Source organism: Neomonachus schauinslandi, chromosome 4, assembly GCF_002201575.2.
Source record: "Neomonachus schauinslandi chromosome 4, ASM220157v2, whole genome shotgun sequence".
Classification (NCBI taxonomy): Eukaryota; Metazoa; Chordata; class Mammalia; order Carnivora; family Phocidae; genus Neomonachus; species Neomonachus schauinslandi.
The window spans coordinates 83060228-83080008 of record NC_058406.1 but is presented as its reverse complement, the minus strand read 5'-3'; the positions used below and the strand labels follow the sequence as shown (position 1 = coordinate 83080008).

The following is a 19781-nucleotide window of genomic DNA, read 5'->3' as shown; positions in this document are numbered from 1 at the left end:
TGCTTAAATTTTATTTATTCCCATTCAACCTCTTATTCCATTTTTATTCATTCTCTATTACAACTCTCAAACCTGACTAGCATTACTGACTTCATACTGCTGATGTATTAGCTCTGGTGACATTTTTGGATTCTATTGCCAGGATTTAAAGATCTGATAAGGCAGACTTATAGCATATTCTAAAATGTAGTTTTGGTGATATTATCTTAAATAGCATAGGCCTAGCATTTCATCCAATGTGATTTATTTGCTAAGGCTTTTTTTTTTACCCCCTTGAGGAGTTTATCATCATTCTTTTTTTTTTTTTTTTTTTTTTTTTAAAGATTTTTATTTATTTATTTGAGACAGAGAGAATGAGAGAGACAGAGAGCACATGAGAGGGGGGAGGGTCAGAGGGAGAAGCAGGCTCCCCGCTGAGCGGGGAGCCCGATGCGGGACTCGATCCAGGGACTCCAGGATCATGACCTGAGCCGAAGGCAGTCGCTTAACCAACTGAGCCACCCAGGCGCCCCTATCATCATTCTTATTACTAATGTCTTAGGGGTATATATTGTTTTCACATGTATTATAATTTTACTTTCACAATAATTTCATCCACCCAGACTGCCACTGATTCTATTTTCAGTCCTAACTTTAGGTGAAAATTGATTTTTTTGGGGTGCCTGGGTGGCTCAGTCAGTTAAGCATCTGCCTTCAGTTCAGGTCATGGTTCCAGGGTCCTGGGATTGAGCCCCGCATTGGGCTCCCTGCTCATTGGGGAGTCTGCTTCTCCCTCTCCCACACCCATCCCCTGCTTGTGCTTTCTCTCACTATCTCTCTCTCTCAAATAAATAAATAAAATCTTAAAAAAAAAAAAAAGAAAATTGATTTTTTTTTGTAAATCATAGAGACAAGTAAATGTTTTTGAAAAGAATTTTTTTTTAAGATTATTTTAGAGCGAGAACATGCACACAGGAGGGGAGGGGCAGAGGGAGAGGGAGAGAATCTGACTGCCCCCTGAGCATGGAGCCTGACGTGGGGCTCAATCTGACGACCCTGAGAACATGACCTGAGCTGAAATCAAGAATCAGATGCTTAACTGACTCAGCCATCCAGGCGTCCCTGAAAAGAATATTTTGAACTGAGGACTTTGAAATTGCTATTACAAACCCTTTATCAAATTAGTTTTGGGCTTCCTGAAAAATAAGCTGGCTGTGTTGCTTAGGCCTGTGCTTCTTCTTAACTCTTTAAGACTTTTTAACTATCATCTGAAGCTATTGATTATTCTCAGTGAAATGAGTTTTTATGCTTAGACTATCATTATGTAAAGAGTATTTAGGTACATTTAGCAGGCTTTTCTTGAATTGTTTGTTAAAGAGCATTAGATATGTATATTCACAGGAGTACTATTTTTTTTTTTTACAGTGTTACCTAACTCTTGTACTGTTAACTTTATTTGTCCATATTTTATTTTAAAATTTAAATTCCAGTATAATTAACATGCAGTATTATATTAATTTCAGGTATACAATGTAGTGGTTCAACAGTTATATATATTATTCAATATTCATCAAGATAAGTGTACACTTAATACCCTTCACTGATTTCACCCATTCCCTCACCCACCTCCCCTCTGGTAACCGTCATTTTGTCTTCTATAGTTTGTTTTTTGGTTTGTCTCTTTTTTTTCCCTTTGTTTTGTTTTGTTTTGTTTCTTAAATTCCACATGTGAGTGAAATCATGTGGTATTTGTTTTTCTTTGACTGACTTACTTCACATACTGTTATACCCTTACCTTCATCCATATTGTTGCAAATGGCAAGATTTCGTTCTTTTTTTTATGTCTGGGCAGTATTACATTGTATATATATACCATGTCTTCTTGATCTGTTCATCTATCAGTGGACACTTGGGCTGCTTCCAGAATTATAAATAATGCTGCTATAAACGGGGGTATATATATCTTTTCAAATTAGTGTTTTCTTATTCTTTGGGTAAATACCCAGTAGTGAAATTACTGGATCATATGGTATTCTATTTTTAATTTTTTGAGCAACCTCCATACTGTTTTACACAGTGGTTGCATCAGTTTGCATTCGCACCAACTGTGTGTGAGGGGTCCTTTTTCTCCACATCCTTGCCAACAGTTCTTTCTTGAATACTATGTTCCTTAATATCAATATCAATATACTCAAAAGTGATTGCATCTTGGGATCAATTTTTTTCTTGAGAATTTTGATTGAATTGCTTTTTCATTTTATTTTTAAGTTTTTATTTTAATTCCAGTTAATGTTCAGTATTATTAGTTTTAGGTATAAAATATAATAATTTAGCAGTTCTGTACATCACCTGGTGCTCATCACAAGTGCACTCCTTAATCCCCATCAACTATAGGATTTTTTTTTTTTTTTAAAGATTTTATTATTTGACAGAGAGAGACAGAGTGAGCACAAGCAGGGGGAGTGGCAGGCAGAGGCAGAGGGAGAAGCAGGCTCCCCACAGAGAAGGGGGAGCCCGATGTGGGACTCGATCCCAGGACTCCGGGATCATGACCTGAGCGGAAGGCAGTCGCTTAACCAACTGAGCCACCTAGGCGCCCAATCCCCATCAACTATTTAACCCATCTCCCCACCTCTCTCCCTTCTGGTAACCATCAGATTGTTCTCTATAATTAAAAGTCTGTTTCTTTCTTTGACACACACACACACATTTTTTTCTTTGCTTGTTCTGTTTCTTAAATTCCACATATGAGTGAAATCATATGGTGTTTGTCTTTCTCTGCCTGACATATATTTCACTTAGCATTATATTTTCTAGCTCCATCCATGTCGTCGCAAATGGCAAGATTTCATTCTTTTTATGGCTGAATACTATTCCATTGTGATATATACCACATCTTTTTCCATTCGTCAACTCATGGATACTTGGACTGTTTCCCTATCTTGACTATTATAAATAATGCTGCTATAAACATAGGGATGCATGTATTCCTTTGAATTAGTGTTTTTGTATTCATTGGGTAAATATCCAGTAGTACAATTGCTGGATCATAAGGTAGTTTTTTTTTTTTGTTTTTTTCTTTTTAAGATTTTATTTATTTATTTGATAGAGAGATAGAGAGCACAAGTAGGCAGAGAGAGAGGGAGAAGCAGACTCTCCACTGAGCAGGGAGCCTGACGCGGGGCTTGATCCCAGGACCCTGGGATCATGACCTGAGCCGAAGGCAGCCGCTTAACTGACTGAGCCACCCAGGTGCCCCCATAAGGTAGTTTTTTTTAACTTTTTGAGGAACCTCCACACTGTTTTTCAAATTGTTTTTTTATTTCAAACAGCTTTCCAGGAATATATATAATGTCCAAAGTGAGCACAAGAAATACTGCACATACTTTCCAGATAGTTGCCTCGTTTATAGGTCTAAATATGACTTAAAAGATTACCTTTATAGTTCTTCAAGAATTGGAGGAATCATTATAGCAAGGATATTCCTAAACATAGCAAGACTTTCAGGGTTTCCTGTATCACTGATCTCCATATCCTTTTGATTATGTATCCCCAAAAATAAAACAAAACAAAACATAAAACAAAACACGTTGAGCTTGAATCTCTTATGAATATTTATTTGTGAATTGTATGCATATACTATTCACTACCGTATTATGTACAGTATAGTTTAGCAGTTAAGAAAGTGGAAACTGATGTTGGAGTTTAAATGCTGCCTTTATCAAGGTGAATTGGGCCAGCCACTGAAATACAAACAAAAAAGAAATCCAAAATCCAAAAATATTTGAAGTGTATACAGGAATGTATATATGTGTGTACCTCTGTATGTATGTTTGTATACATAAGGGTTTGTGTATTTAAGCAAAAATAGTACATGCCTAGTGTTCTGTGCCTTATTTCATTCAACAGTATTATGGAATAGGTCCATTTCCATGTATCAGAATGTTTTTGTTATTTAATGATTTCTTTGTATATGGATGCGCTATAATTACTGCTGTGTTAATGGATGATCAGGTTGTTTTCCATCTAGGTATTCATACAGTGCTTTGGCAATTATATAATGGATTCATAACTCAGTAAGACAAAGAACCTAATTTAAAAATGGGAAAAAGAGGGGTGCCTGGGTGGTTCAGTCAGTTAAGCATCTGCTTTTGGCTCAGGTCATGATCTCAGGGTCCTGGGATTGAGCCCTGCATATGGCTCCCTGCTGGGCGGGGAGTCTGCTTCTCCCTCTCCCTCTGCCACTCACCCTGCTTGTGCTTCCCCTCTCTCTCTCTGTCTTTCTCTCTGTGTCAAATAAATAAGTAAATAAAGTTTGTTTTTTTTTTTAAATCCATGTAAATGTAATAGGAAAGATGAGAAAGTAGTGTTTTTGCTTCTAAGGTCTAGAAGAATGGAAGTATCCACTCATTTAGCATTGTGGAGCCAAAGTTATCTTTGACAAGTTGGCATTGTGGAAGAGGTGATAAAACTCTTGGTAAAATGAAGTACGAATAGACATATATACACAAAAATAAATTCCAGGGGCACCTGCCTGGCTCAGTCAGTAGAGTGTGCAGCTCTTGATCTCGGGTAGTGAGTTTGAGCCCTATATTGGGCGTAGAGATTACATTAAAAACAAAACAAAAAAAATCCCAGGTAGGTTAAAGATTGACATTTAAAAAGCAAAATTTTATGACCTTTCAATTATTTCAAATAAGATACAAAAAAATACAAATGAACTGTTAAAAAATGGATAATTTGGGGTACATTTAAATGAAAAAATGCCTGTATATCAAACCAAGTCAGACGATAAGCCAGAGATTGAGAGAAGATATTTATATCACATATAACCACCAATAATGAATATCCAGAATGTTAACTTACACAATTCTATAAGAAAAAGCTAAGCAGCTCAACAGAAAAGTGAACAAGAAATATATAAATAGGTAATTTATAGAAGAAAAACCTGAGTAGCCAATAAATATATTAAAAGATTTTAGGGGTGCCTGAATGGCTCAGTGGGTTAAGTATCTGCCTTCAGCTCAGGTCATAATCTCCGGGTCTTGGGATCAGGCCCCATGTAGGGCTTCCTGCTCAGCAGGGAGCCTGCTTCTTCCTCTCCTGCTCCCCCTGCTTGTGCACACTCTCTGTCTTTCAAATAAATAAATAAAATCTATACAAAAATGAATTTAAAAATAAAAAATATGGGAATAAGATTCAGATATTTCATCAAAATAAATACACTGATGTCAAATAAGCACATGAAAAGATGCTCAACTACCTCAAGTATTTTCTTTTTTAATGTGAATGTAATTGTTTTATTAGTTACTTTCTTGGAATATTTATTGATGCTGTATAGAAATGTAACTGATTTTTGTATGTTGATCTTTTATCCTGAAAACTTGCTAAACTCATTGAACTCATTATTAATGGCTCTTTGTGCATTGATATGATTATGTATTGTTTTTCTTTCATCAGTTAGGTATGTTAACTTTGAAATATTATATCAGCTTTGCATTCTTAGGATAAAGTTCACTGAATTAAATGTTAAATCCAGTTGGTTGATTTTGTTTAGGTCCTCTGTGTCCTGTTGACTTTCTACTTGTACTATCAATTACTGAGAGGAATGTTGGTATCCAACTATTATAACTGTTTCTATCATTTTTTCCTGTTACTTCTATCAGTTTTAGCTTCACACCTTCAGAAGCTCTTTTTTTTTTTTTTTTTTTTTAAATTTTTTTTTTTTTGAAAGGGAAACAAAGAAAAGGGGGAAACAAGGGAGGGGGAATGGGGGAGGGAGAAGCAGGCTTCCCGCTGAACAGCGAGCCTGATGCAGGGCTTGATCCCAGGACCCTGGGATCATGACCTGAGCTGAAGGCAGATGCTTAACGACTGAGCCATCCAGGCGCCCCTAGAAGCTCTTTGATTGGGTACATATCTCTCTTGAATTATGTCCTCCTGGTTACTTAACCCTTTCATCATTATGTAATTTCCTTCTTAATTTTTGGTAATTTTCCATGCTCTGGGGTCTATTTTGTTTCATATGAATGTAGCTTCTCAGCCTTCCTTTTAAGTGGTGTTCCCCTGGAATATCTTTTTCCACCCTTTTACTTTAAACCTATGTGTATCATACTTAAAATGGTTTCATCTAAAGAGTGTATCTTGTTTGTTGCCTTTGTTTTTCATTCTTTTGTTGTGCCTTTCTTGACTTCTTTTGATTATTTGAATATTTTTTAGTATTTCATTTTTTGTTTATTATATTTGTATATATATTTAGTGGTTGCTGCAGGCATCATATTACACATACTTTTCAGTGTGTATAGAATTAATATTTTGCCACTTCAAGTAGAATCTAAATACCTTAATACCATATAGTCCCATTACCCTTTATGTTTTGGTATGTATTACATCTGTAGACATCAGAAACTTCATCAGACAATGCTGTAATTTTTGCTTTCAACCATTATACATATTTAAAACACTTGAACAGAGAGGCATAGTCCATTATATATTTATCCACTATTTACCATTTCTGTTGCTCTTCATTGCTCATGTCCATACTTCCCTCTGATATAATTTCCTGAATAATAGAACATACTTTAACATTTGTTTTAGAGGAAGTCTTTGGGAAATGAAGTCTCTCTTTCTTCATCTGGGAACACCTTTCTTTTACCTTCATCTCTGAATGATATTTTCTCTGGATATACAATTCTGTATTTATTTCATTTTCCTTATTTCATCTATTTTATTTTACTTAAGCACTTTAAAGATTTTTTCTACTGGGGCACCTGGGTGACTCAGTTGGTTAGGCAACTGCCTTCGGCTCGGGTTTTGATCTCAGGGTCCTGGGATCGAGCTCCATGTCAGGCTCCTTGCTCAGCGGGGAGTCTGCTTCTCCCTCTCCTTCTGCCTGCTACTCTAACTGCTTGTGCTCTCTCTGTCAAATGAATAAATAAAATCTTTAAAAAAAAAAAAAAAAGATTTTTTTCTACTTCCTTCAGACCTCCATGATTTCTGATGAGAAATCTGCAGTAAATTCAAATTGTTTTTCAAGTATATATAATGCATCCTTTTTTCTCTGGTTGCTTTCATGATTGTTTTTCTTTAGTTTTCAGCATTTTATCAGTGGTGTGTCTGGTCATAGATTTCTTTGACTATCCTTTTAGGGATTTGCTAAGCTTCTTGAATCTATGAATTGATATCTTCTGCCAAATTTTGGAAGTGTTCAACCATTATATATTTCTTGAAATATTTTTTCTGCACTATACACTTCCTTCTCTCTTTCAGGGATTCAAATGACATGAATGTTAGATCTTTGTCTACTTTACCATAGGTCCACAGGCTCTGTCTTTTCTTCCTTTCTTAAATTTTTTTTTTCTGTTTTTCAGATTTGATTATTTCTATTGATCTTCAAGTTTACTCTTTTTCTATAATGTCCATCCTGTTACAAAGCCCATCCAGGGAATTTTTTCCATTCTTAAATTTTTTTTTTTTTTAAAGATTTTATTTATTTGTCAGAGAGAGACACATGTACAGCAGGGGGAGTGGCAGGCAGAGGGAGAAGCAGGCTCCCCGCTGAGCAAGGAGCCTGATGCCGTACTGGATCCCAGGACCCTGGGATCATGACCTGAGCCAAAGGCAGATGCTTAACCAACAGAGCCACCCACCCAAACGACCCTCCAGTCTTAAATTTTCATTTGTTTCTTTTTTATATTATCATTTTTTTATGAAGATTTGGTTTTTTTTTACATTTATTTCAATTGTGTTCACCTCTACTTCTTAGAGCCTGACTATAATAGATGTTTTAAGTATTTTTTTTAAAAAGATTTTATTTGAGAGCGCATGCACTTGTGCTCACACGCAAGCAGGGGGAGGGACAAAGGGGGGGCAGGGGAAGGACAAGTAGACTCTTGGCTGAGTGTGGAACCTGACTGGGGGTTTGATACCACAACCCCGAGATCATGACCTGAGATGAAACTAAGAGTCAGATGCTTAACTGATTGAGTCACCCAAGCACCCCAATATTTTTCTGATAATTTCAGTATTTTTGTCATCTTGGAATTGACTACATCTGTTGGCTTGTCTTTTACATTGTGAATTGCTTAGATTTTCCTGGTTTTTTTTTTTTTTTTTTTTAAGATTTTATTTATTTATTTGACAGAGAGAGACACAGCAAGAGAGAGAACACAAGCAGGGGGAGTGGGAGAGGGAGAAGCAAGCTCCCCGCCAAGCAGGGAGCCTGATGCGGGGCTCGATCCCAGGACCCTGGGATCATGACCTGAGCCGAAGGCAGACACTTATTGACTGAGCCAACCAGGCGCCCCCTGTTTTTTTATTATTTTGGATTGTGTGTGGATCAAATAACACTATGAGGCTTTAGATCTTAAATCCTAAGGAGAATGTGATTTTTTTTTTTTTTTTAAGCAGTTTTCTTAGGGTCAAGTTGCAGGTTCTGAATTGCCTTGTGTAGGCCTCAGTTTTTATGGCAGTTTAGTCTATAAAGACTTTGCCATGTTATTTGGATCTGTGTGTGCATCATCTGGTGGGTGTTCTGTGATCTGGACAGTGGTTTACCCCATAGTTCTCTTCTCTTTGGTATGTTAATTAGGGTTATATCTTGCATGTCCAGACTGGAAGTGAACCCAGGAATTCATGCACATCTTTATGGGATCTCTTTCTTGAGTTCCTTTCTATGATTTGTCCTGAATTTCCAGGATCCTTCCTGGTTTCTGGCTAGAAAGCATTGAACTGAGTTTTCCTACTGTGTCATGCAGTTTATGTCCTTGTTCTGCATTTGGTACCAAGTATTGGGAGGACAGAAAGAAAAAAATAATGAGGATTTGCCCTATGGTTTTGAGCTTATACTGCCCCTAGTCAGAGGGTGTGATTCCTTTTCTTTAGAGTTTTAGGTGCCTGTCTGACCACTTTTAGTGTCACCATCATCCCTTTGGATTCTACTTTCACAGAATTGCCTGAGGATTAGGGCAGAAGAGAATCATTAAAGGGCTGGGGGTGGGGGGGTTCTTTTTTTGACCTTTAAGGAGCTTCTTTCTTTATTTTTCAGAGTAGAAAGAATCTACCTAGATAATAATATTTTACTATGGCTTCCTCAGTATTTACCTGACATACCATTTTCTATACTTTTACATACTGCATCTTTATATTTAAAGTGGATTTCTTTAGTTATAATTGACTTACATTTGTATCCATTCTGACATTGCCTTTGACAATTTAAAATTTAATGTATATACTGCTAAGGTTTATCATCTTGATGTTTGTATTCTACCTATACCGTCGTTGTCTCTTTTCTACTCTTTTCTTGTCTTTCCAATTAATTGCTCATTTCATTTTGCATTCCATTTTATCTCTACATTGGGCTTTGTTTAATTTTCTTTTTTTTTTTTTTAAAGATTTTATTTATTTATTTGAGAGAGAGAGAGCACGAGAGGGGGGAGGGTCAGAGTGAGAAGCAGACTCCCTGCCGAGCAGGGAGCCCGATGCGGGACTTGATCCTGGGACTCCAGGATCATGACCTGAGCCGAAGGCAGTCGCTTAACCAACTGAGCCACCCAGGCGCCCGCTTTGTTTAATTTTCTTTTTGTTTGCTGTAGAGTTTGTAATATATGTCCTTATCTTTTCATTCTATCTTTGTATAATATGCTACTTCCTATGTAATATATGAACCTTGCAATTATAATTGTTTTTTCATGTCCCTCTGTTAACTATTAAGATTTTCTACATTTGTTAACACACTTTTTTATTTTGCTTTAAACAATCAAGTGTCTTTTGGGATGCCTGGGTGGCTCAGTTGGTTAAGCATCTGCCTTCAGCTCAGGTCATGATCCCAGTGTCATAGGATCGAGTCCCACATCGGGCTCCCTACTCAGCAGGGAACCTACTTCTCCCTCTGCCTGCCACTCCCCCTGCTTGTGCTCTCTTTCTGACAAATAAATAAAAATCTTTAAAAAAATAAACAAGTGTCTTTTAAAGAAATCAAACAATAAGAAAAAGGTTCTTTTGGTTTACTCATATATTTACCATTTTACATGCTCTATTTCTTTGTGTAGATCTGAAGTTTCATCTGATAACATTTTCCTTTCTTCTGGGTAACTAAGATTTCTTACAGTGCAGATATTTAAGATGGCTTCTGTGGGCAATTAATACTTCCTGCTTTTGTCTTATAACACTTTTATTTTTACTTCATTTTCTCTGCATATAGAATTCTAGGTTTACATGGTTTTTTTAATTGAAATATAGTTGACACACAATGTTACATGAGTTTCAGGTATACAGCCTAGAGATTGACAACACTATATTATGCTATCCTGACCACAAGTATAGCTGTCATATGTCACTAGATGACACTGTTACAAGAGCATTGACTGTATTCCCTATGCTGTGCCTTTCATCTCTATAACTTATTCATTCCATAAATGGAAGTCTACATATCATACTTCCCTTCACCCATTTTGCCTACTCACCCACTCCTCTCCCCTCTGGTAACCACCAGTTATTTTATTTTTTTAAAGATTTTATTTGAGATAGATGGAGAGAGAGAGCGCACGCGAGCGTGCACAAGCACGAGCCGGGGGAGAGGGAGAGGGAGAAGCAGGTTCTCCACTGAGCAGGGAGCCCGACTAGGGGCTCCATCCCAGGACCAGGGGATTATGACCTGAGCCGAAGTTAGACGCTTAACCAACTGAGCCACCCTGGTGCCCCTCTGTAGAAAGTTTAGTATTATTTGTTGCAGTTCTTCTTTTTTTTTAATTTTTATTGTTACGTTAATCACCATACATTACATCATTAGTTTTAGATGTAGTGTTCCATGATTCATTGTTTGTGCATAACACCCAGTGCTCCATGCAGTATGTGCCCTCTTTAATACACATCACCAAGCTAACCCATCCTCTCACCCCCCTTCCCTCTAGAACCCTCAGTTTGTTTTTCAGAGTCCATAGTCTCTCATGGTTCGTCTCCTCCTCCAATTTCCCCCCCTTCATTCTTCCCCTCCTGCTATCTTCTTCTTTTATTTGTTGTAGTTCTGTGAAGAATGCTGTTGGTATTTTGATAGGGATTGCATTGAATCTGTAGATTACTTTGGATAGTATGGACATTTTTACAAAATTAATTCTTCCAGTCCATGAACATGATATATCTTTCCATTTGTGTTTCATCAGTGTTTTATAGTTTCAGAGTGTATGTCTTTCACTTTGTCGGTTAAGTTTATTCTTAGGTATTTTATTCTTTCTAGTGCAATTATAAATGGGTTTGTTTTTTGTTTTTTTAAGATGCCTAATTTTCATCCATGGGTTTTATTCAGTGTATCTAAAATTTTTTATTTTATTTATTTGAGAGAGGGAGAGCACGCACGCGCATGTGTGCACATGAGTTGGGGGGAGGGGTAAAGGGAGAAGGAGAAGCAGACTCCCTGCTGAGTGTGGAGCCCGATGTGGGGTTTTTGATTCCAGGACACTGAGCTCATGACCTGAGCCAGAGTCAGATGCTTAACTGACAGAGCCACCCCGGTGCCCCTAAAATTTTATTGATGAGCTTTAGAACTTTCCAGTTACATTTTAAGTGAGATTATTGAGGTATCATTTACACACAGTAAAATTCAACTTTTGTAGTGTATTCCACTTAAAAAAAATTCTGTGGTAAAATACATATAACATACAATTCACTGTCTAAACCTTTTTAAGGATTTATTTATTTATTTGAGGTAGAGTAAGCATGAGCAGGAGGACAGAGAGAGAGGAAGAAGCAGGCTCCCTGCTGAGCAGGGAACTCAACACGGGGTTCGGTCCCAGGACCACAGGATCATGACCTGAGCTGAAGTCAGATGCTTAACCGACTAAGCCACCCAGGTGCCCTTTAACCTTTTTAAAATTTAGAATTAAAAATTGTGTATACAGTGGCAGTGATGTTAAATACATTCATAATGTTGTGCATCCATCACCACCAACCATCTCCAGAACTCTTTTTATCTTGTAAAACTGAAACTCCATACGCATTCACCATTCATTTCCCAGTTTCCCCCCATGCCTCCCAGCTCCTGGTAACCACAGTCCTACTTTCTGTCTCTATGATTTTGACTATTCTAAATACCTCATATAAAGTGGAATCATCACATAGAATTTGTCTTTTTGTGTCGTTGGGGTTCATCTTAGCATGTGTCGTTGGGGTTCATCCCGATTGTATCATATGTCAGGATTCGTTCCAGGTGCTGAATAATCTTCCATTGTATGTATATAACACATACTGCTTATCTGTTTATCTTTTTTTTTTTTTTTAAGATTTTATTTATTTATTTGACAGAGAGAGACACAGCAAGAGAGGGAACACAAGCAGGGGGAGTGAAAGAGGGAGAAGCAGGCTTCCCAGCGAGCAGGGAGCCCAATGCGGGGCTCTATCCTAGGACCCTGGAATCATGACCTGAGCTGAAGGCAGCCGCTTAACAACTGAGCCACCCAGGCACCCCTCTGTTTATCTGTTGATGGACAATTGAGTTGCTTCCATGTTTAGCTATTGAGAATAACTATGCTTCTATGAACATGGGTGTACAAATATGCAAATATGTCTTCAAGCCCTGTTTTCATTTCTTTTGGGTATATACCCAGAAGTAGAATTGCTGGTAGCAATTTTATTTTTAATTTTTTGAGAAACTGCCATAATGTTTTCCCTAGTGGTTGTACCATTTTACATTCCCACTATTAATGTACAAGAGTTCTAGTTTTTCCACATCCTTGCCAACACTTGTCTTATTTATTTTTTTAAATAGTAGCCATCCTGGGGTGCCTGGGTGGCTCAGTCAGTTAAGCATCTGCCTTCGGCTCAGGTCATGATCCCAGGGGCCTGGGATTGAGCCCCGCGTTGGGCTCCCTGCTCAGCGGAGAGCCTGCTTATCCCTCTGCCCGCCCCCCCACCACTTGTTCTCTCTCACTCTCTCAAATAAATAAATAAATCTTTTTTTAAAAAAAATAAATAAATAATAAGCCATCCTAATGGGTATGAGGAGGTATCTCATTGTAGTTTTGATTTACATTGCCCTAATGATCAGTGATGTTGAGCATCTTTTTATATGCTCTTGGCTATCTGTATATTTTCTTTGGAGAGGTGCTTATTCAGATTATTTGCCCACCTTTTTTTTTTTTAAGTTTTAATTTTAATTCCAGTTAGTTAACATAGTGTTGTATTAGTTTCAGGTGTACAGTATAGTAAGTCAACAAATCCATGCATCACCTCGTGCTCATCACAAGTGCACTCCTTAATCCCCATCAGCTATTTAGCCCACCCACCACCCTTTCGGTAACCATCAGTTTGTTCTCTATAATTAAGCGTCTGTTTCTTATTTGTCTTTCTCTCTCTCATATTTTTTTCTCCTTTGCTTGTTTTAGTTTGTTTCTTAAATTCCACATATGAATGAAATCATATGGTATTTGTCTTTCTCTGACCTATTTTGCTTAGCAGTATAGCTCTACCATGTCATTGCAAATGGCAAGATTTCATTCTTTATAGCTCAATAATACTCCATTTTGTGTGTGTGTGTATGTGTATGTATGTGTATATATGGATACATTTATCCATTCCTCAGTTGATGGACACCCAGGCCGCTTCCATAACTTAGCTATGCTGCTGTAAACATAGGGGTGCATGGAATTGTTTTCTTAATTTCCCTTTCTGCTACTTCATTATTAGTGTTATAGTATTACAGAAACACAACCAATTACTGTATATTAATTTTATATCCTGCAATTTTACTGAGTTCACTTATTCTAATAGTTTTTTTGTAGAGCCTTTAGGGTTTTCTATGTATGGTATCTGTAAATAGTGACTGTTTAACTTATTCCTTACCAATTTGTATGCCTTTTGTCTTATTGCTGTGGCTAGGACTTCCAGTACTATGTTGACTAAAAGTAGCTAGATTGGACATCCTTGTGCTGTTCCTGATCTTAGGGAAAAAAATTTCAGTTTCTCACCATTCAGTATGATGTTGGCTGAGGGTTTGTCATATATGGCTTTTACTATGTTGAGGTATGTTTTCTCTAAATGCACTTTGTTGAGAATTTTTATCATGAATGAATGTTGAATTCGTTAAATGCTTTTTCTTTACCTATTGAGATCATGTGTTTTTTTTTTTATTTTGTTAATGTGGTGTTTCAAATATTGATTGATTTGCAGATACTGAACCATCCTTGCATCCCCAGAATAAATCCCGCTTGATTGTGGTGAATGATGCTTTTTTTTCTCCCCCAAGATTGATTGATTGATTGATTGGTTGATTGATTTTAGAGATAGAGTGCGAGCAGTGGGGAGGGGCACAGAGAGAGGGAGAGAATCCCCAAGCAGACTCCCTCAATGAGCTCAGAGCCTGATGTGGGGCGTGAATGATGCTTTTATTATACTGTTTTATGTCGTTTGCTACTTTTGCTGAGGATTTTTACATCTGTGTTCTTCAGGGATATGGTCTGTAGTTTTCCTTTTTTGAAGTGTCTTTGATTTTGATATGAGGGTAATGCTGGTCTTGGAGAATGTATCCTGAAGCTTTCCTTCCTGTTCTATTTTTTGGAATAGATTGAAGTGAAAATAGATATTAATTATTCTTTAAATATTAGGTAGAATTCACCTGTGAATCCATCTGGTTCTGGACTTTGATTTGTTGGGAATTGTTTTTTTTGGAAGATTTTATTTATTTATTTTAGAGAGTGCAAGTGGGGAAAGGAGCAGAGAGAGAGGGAGAGAGAATCTGAAGCAGACTCCATGCTGAGTGCAGAGCCCGATGTGGGGCTCAATCACACAACCCTGAGATCATGACCTGAGCCGAAATCAAGAGTTAGATGCTTAACTGACTGAGTCACTCAGGTGTCCCAGGAATTTTTTGATTACTGATTTAATTTATTGACTGGAAGTTGGTCTGAACTGTTCAGATTTTCTGTTTCTTAATTCAGTTTTGGAAGATTGTATGTTTTTAGGAATTTGTCCATTTCTTCTTGGTTGCCCAATTTTAGCATATAATTTTTCATTTTAGTTTCTTGCAATCCTTTGTGTTTCTTTTTTTCTTCATGAGTCTAGCTAAAAGTTTGTCAGTTTTATTGATATTTTCAAAGAACCACCTGATTTCATTGATCTCTTCAAGTGTTTTTTTAGTCTCTGTTTCATTTATTTCTGCTCTAATCTTTATTTTTCCCCTCTCACTGCTTTGGGCTTTCTTTTCCAGTTCCTTTAGATGTAAAATTAGATAGTTTGAGATTTTTCTTGTTTTTTGAGGGAGGCCTTTATCACTATAAATTTTCCTTTGAGAATTGCTTTAGTTGCATCCTACAGACTTTGGACCAATGTGTTTTCATTTTCTTTTGTCTTCATGTCACTTTTGATTTCCTCCTTGATTTCTTCATTGACCAGTGGGTATTTAGTAGCATGTTGTTTAGGCTCCATGTGTTTATGCTTTTTCCGTTTTTTTTTCTTGTAAATTTCTTGTTTCATAACAGTTGTGGTTGGAAGTGATGGTTGATATGATTTCAGTCTTACATTTATTGAGATTGTTTTGTGACCTAATAACGTGATCTGTCCTGGAGAATGTTTCATGTGATTTTAAAGCAATGTGTATTCTGTTGTTTTGGGATGGAATGTTCTATATATATCTGTTAAGTCTATCTGGTCTAATATGTTATGCAAAGACACTGTTTCCTTTTTAATTTTTTGCCTGAATGAAGTATCCATTAATGTAAGTGGGGTGTTAAAAAGTCCCCTACTATCATTGTATTACTGTCATTTTCTCCCTTTACATCTGTTAATATTTGCTTATTAAGTGCTCCAGTGGTGAGTACATAGATATTTATAATTGTTGTATCCCCTTGTTGGATTGATCCCTTTATTATTATGTAATGCCCTTCTTTGTTTCTTGTTACACTTTAATGTCTGTGTTGTCTGATATAAGTATTACTACCTAGGCTTTATTTCGCTTCCATTTGCATGGAATATCTTTTTCATCACTTCACTTTTAGTCTTCATGTGTCTTTAGGTCTGAGGTGAGTCTCTTGCAGGAAGCATATAGATGGGGCTTGTTTTGTTATCCATTCTGTCACCCTGTGTATTGACTGGACCATTTAGATCATTTATATTTAAAGTAATTATTGATAGGTATGTACTTAATGCCACTTTATTGTTTTCTGTTTGTTTTTGTAGTTTTTCTCTGTTCCTTTCTTCTGTTGCTCTCTTGTGATTGATGACTTTCTTAATATTAGGCTTGGATTTCTTTCTTTTTTGTGTATCTAGTATAAGTTTTTGGTTGATGGTTACCGTGAAGTTCATATATAACATCTTAAGTATTTAACAGTCTGTATTAACTTGATGGTCACTTAATTTCCAAGACATTGTAAAAGAACTTTATTTTTACTCTCCCCCTCTTCACCGTTTTTGTGTTTTCATGGTTTACAGCTTTTTATTTCACGAGTCCCCTTAACTAAAGTTTAAAGATTTTATTTATCTTAGAGAACATGCATGTGAGCAGTGGAGGAGCAGAGGGAGAGGGAGGGGGAAAGAATCTCCAGCGGACTCTCTGCTGAGTGTGGAGCCCACCATGGGGCTCAGTCTCTCGACCCTGAGATCATGACCTGAGCTGAAACCAGGAGTCAGATGCTTAACTGACTGTGCCACCCAGGAATGCCACACCCCCTTAACTATTTTTTTTAGAAATAATTGAATTTACTACTTTTGTCTTCTAACCTTCATACAAGCTTCATAAATAATTGTTCTATTACCTTTAGTGTATGTTTGCTTTTATTTGTGAAAGGTTTTCCTTTCCTAATTTTCTTTTTTTTAAGATTTATTTATTTATTTGACAGAGACACAGCGAGAGAGGGAACACAAGTAGGGGGAGTGGGAGAGGGAGAAGCAGGCTCCCCGCCAAGCAGGGAGCCCGATGCAGGGCTCGATCCCAGGACCCCGGGATCACGACCTGAGCCAGGGCAGACGCTTAATGACTGAGCCACCCAGGAACCCCTCCTAATTTTCTTCTAATTATGGCCTTTTCTTTTCCACTTAAAGGAGTCTCTTTAGAAAGTGACTTTTTCTCTGGGTGCTTTTAAGATTTTCTTTTTTTTTCGTTGATTTTTTTTTTTCCAGCAACTTATTTATGATATGCCTTGGTGTGGTACATGTATACCATCGATTAGGGCTTTTTATTGAGGACTTGTTATCAGGGGTTAATGGTTGACAGCTTGGAAAATTTTAGTCATTATTTCACTCTCTTTTTTTTCTGTTATTTCCTTTCAGTACTCTAGTTACACACAGTTGATTACATATTTTTCCATTGAGACTGTTCATTTATTTTATTTTTTTATGCTTCATTTTATATTCTAATGTTCTGTCTTAAAGTTTACCAGTCTTTATTTCTGTAGTGTTTAATATGCTGTTATTTCTGTCCAGTGAGAAATCTGTATTTTAGATAATGAATATGTCATCTCTGCAATTTCAGTTTTACTCTTTTTTATACCTTTCATTTTTCCCATACTTTTGATTTCCATTAAATACTTGTTCATAATTATCATTGTTCTAACATCTCTGTCCTTGTTCTATTATCATTTCTGTCATTTCTGGATCTGTTTTATTGATTGTTTTTTTCTTGGTGTTTTCACATTTTCTTCCTTATTGTCATCTCTAGTAATTTTTGATAGAATGTGGAACATTTTCAGTGGTTACATTGTTGACTGTATGGATTTTGTTATCTTCCTTTTTTAAAGAGTGGCTGCTATTTAAGTTAGTTTGGGGTTCCTTTCATCCCTTTGGAGCATTCTGGGTTTTTTTGTTTTTTTCTTTAGCTTGACTTCAGTGCATCTAGGGTAGCTTTTACTCAAGGGACAGTTCATCCCTTCTATAAAGCTATGATCCTTCCTGGCTCTTCACTGAATGCCCTAAATGATTACCAAGGACTTTCAACTTTGACTCCATGATTATGAGCCTTGGGAATTGTTTAAGTTAAAACTCCCATTTCTTTTTTTAGTCTTGTGGAGATTTTTCCCTATGCATGTGTCTAGTGCTGAGGAAAAACTTAAACGGACCCATGTGCAGATTTCCAGAGATTTTTCTCTTTATATGTTCTTTTTTTAATTTTTTCATTTATTTGAGAGAGAGTGAGGAAGTGAACATAAGCAGGAGGAGGGGCAGAGGGAGAGGAGAGAGAATCCCAAGCAGACTCCACACTGAGCGTGGAGCCTGATATGGGGCTTGATCTCACAACTCTATCATATCCTAAGCCAGAATCAAGAGTCAGATGCTTAACTGACTGAGCTACCTAGGCACCCGTTCTTTCTCATCAGAATTCTGCCCTGCAACTTCCACTCACCCCAGCCTCCCTAAAATCTGATCTTATCTCTTCCATTTAGCAATTATGTTTTCCCTCTGTCACTGAATTTAGGTAAAGTGCCTCTACTTGGAAACCTGGGTCATTTGTAGGGATTACACTTCTCTCAAAGATCACAGTTGTGTACTACCTGTTGTTCAGTATTTGAGACCATTCTTTTTATTTTGTCCAGTTTTCTAGTACATGATTTTTGTCTGTATCTTATGAATTGATATCGGTACTTTCTTAATATTTCTTACTCTTTCATATTTATTTTTCTATAAGGAATATTAGAATTAGCTTGTTTTACTTTTAAAAATGTGTTTAAGGTTATGTGAAATGCATAGATTAATGTAGGGAGAACTAATATCTTTGGAATATTGAACCTCGATAGTCAAGTACAGTAGCATATACCTTTGTAATTTGTAATTTTAACCAAGAGTATCTATTGCTATTTTATTGTGAATTTTTACTAAAAATATTTATTGTTTTCTCATGCCTTTTCCCTTTGTATGCAAGTAGTCATAGTTTTTTTTTTTAATCTATTAGTGTGGTGACTTATATGTATACCTTTTTCTAATATACAACCCATTTATAAATTTCTGGTATGAAACCTCAGTTGTATATTTTAGTTTGGATTTTTGTATAGATTCTTGGATTACTTTTGATTGTTTTAAAGATTTATTTTTTATTTATTCGATATAGGGAGGGAGGGATAGCGAGCGAGAGAGAAGGGGCAGAGGGAGCCAGAGAGGGAGAGAAGCAGACTCCCTGCAGAGTGGAAAGCCTGAGCCTGAGATCATGACCTGAGCCAAAACCAAGAATCGGCCGCTTAATCGACTGAGCCACCCAGGCACCACTACTTTTGATTGTTCTAAAATTCAAATTCCTAGCTTTCATTTAGAATCTTTAAATATAATAGACTTTGAAAAATTTATGAAAAGGAAAGAATTCTCAGAGTGCATGAGGTATATGCATCATTGTGGTTAATTAAGTAGGGAGACAACTTTTAGAACTATGACACTTATTTAAATATACAGTTGACCCTTGAATTGTGCTGGGGTTTGGGGGCATTGACCTCCGCATTGTTGAAAAACTGTATGTAACTTCTGACTTTCCCCAAATTGAACTACTGTATTTTTAATATATATATTTATTTTTCACCTCACCCCCCCACCCCAAAAATGTATTTTATATTGTGACTGAAAAGTAAGAAGTTGCCAAATGACAAGCAAAGGGAAGGTAGAGGAAAGATACAGGGTAGGCTGGAACAGCAGGACTTTGACCTGCTTTTGGCCGTCCTCATCCCACTACGTGGGCATGAGGGTTAAGTTCACTGAAGCCTTGAACAGCTCTGGAGAGGGATTCTTGCTGAAGTGGCAGGGCCAGTTACTGGTCCTACTTGGCCAGGGATCACAGAATGATACCACATCACCAAAGGGTCTGGGGGAACCCCACAATGACAGGAAGAAGCCTGCAATGC

The 19781-nt window shown here is 36.9% G+C and overlaps 1 protein-coding gene across 1 annotated transcript in view; it reads left to right on the top strand.

Moving 5' to 3' along the window:
* The window catches only part of SASS6 (SAS-6 centriolar assembly protein), a 53553-nt gene that overhangs the window by 30188 nt on the left and 3584 nt on the right, over positions 1-19781 (top strand). The window lies entirely within an intron of this gene.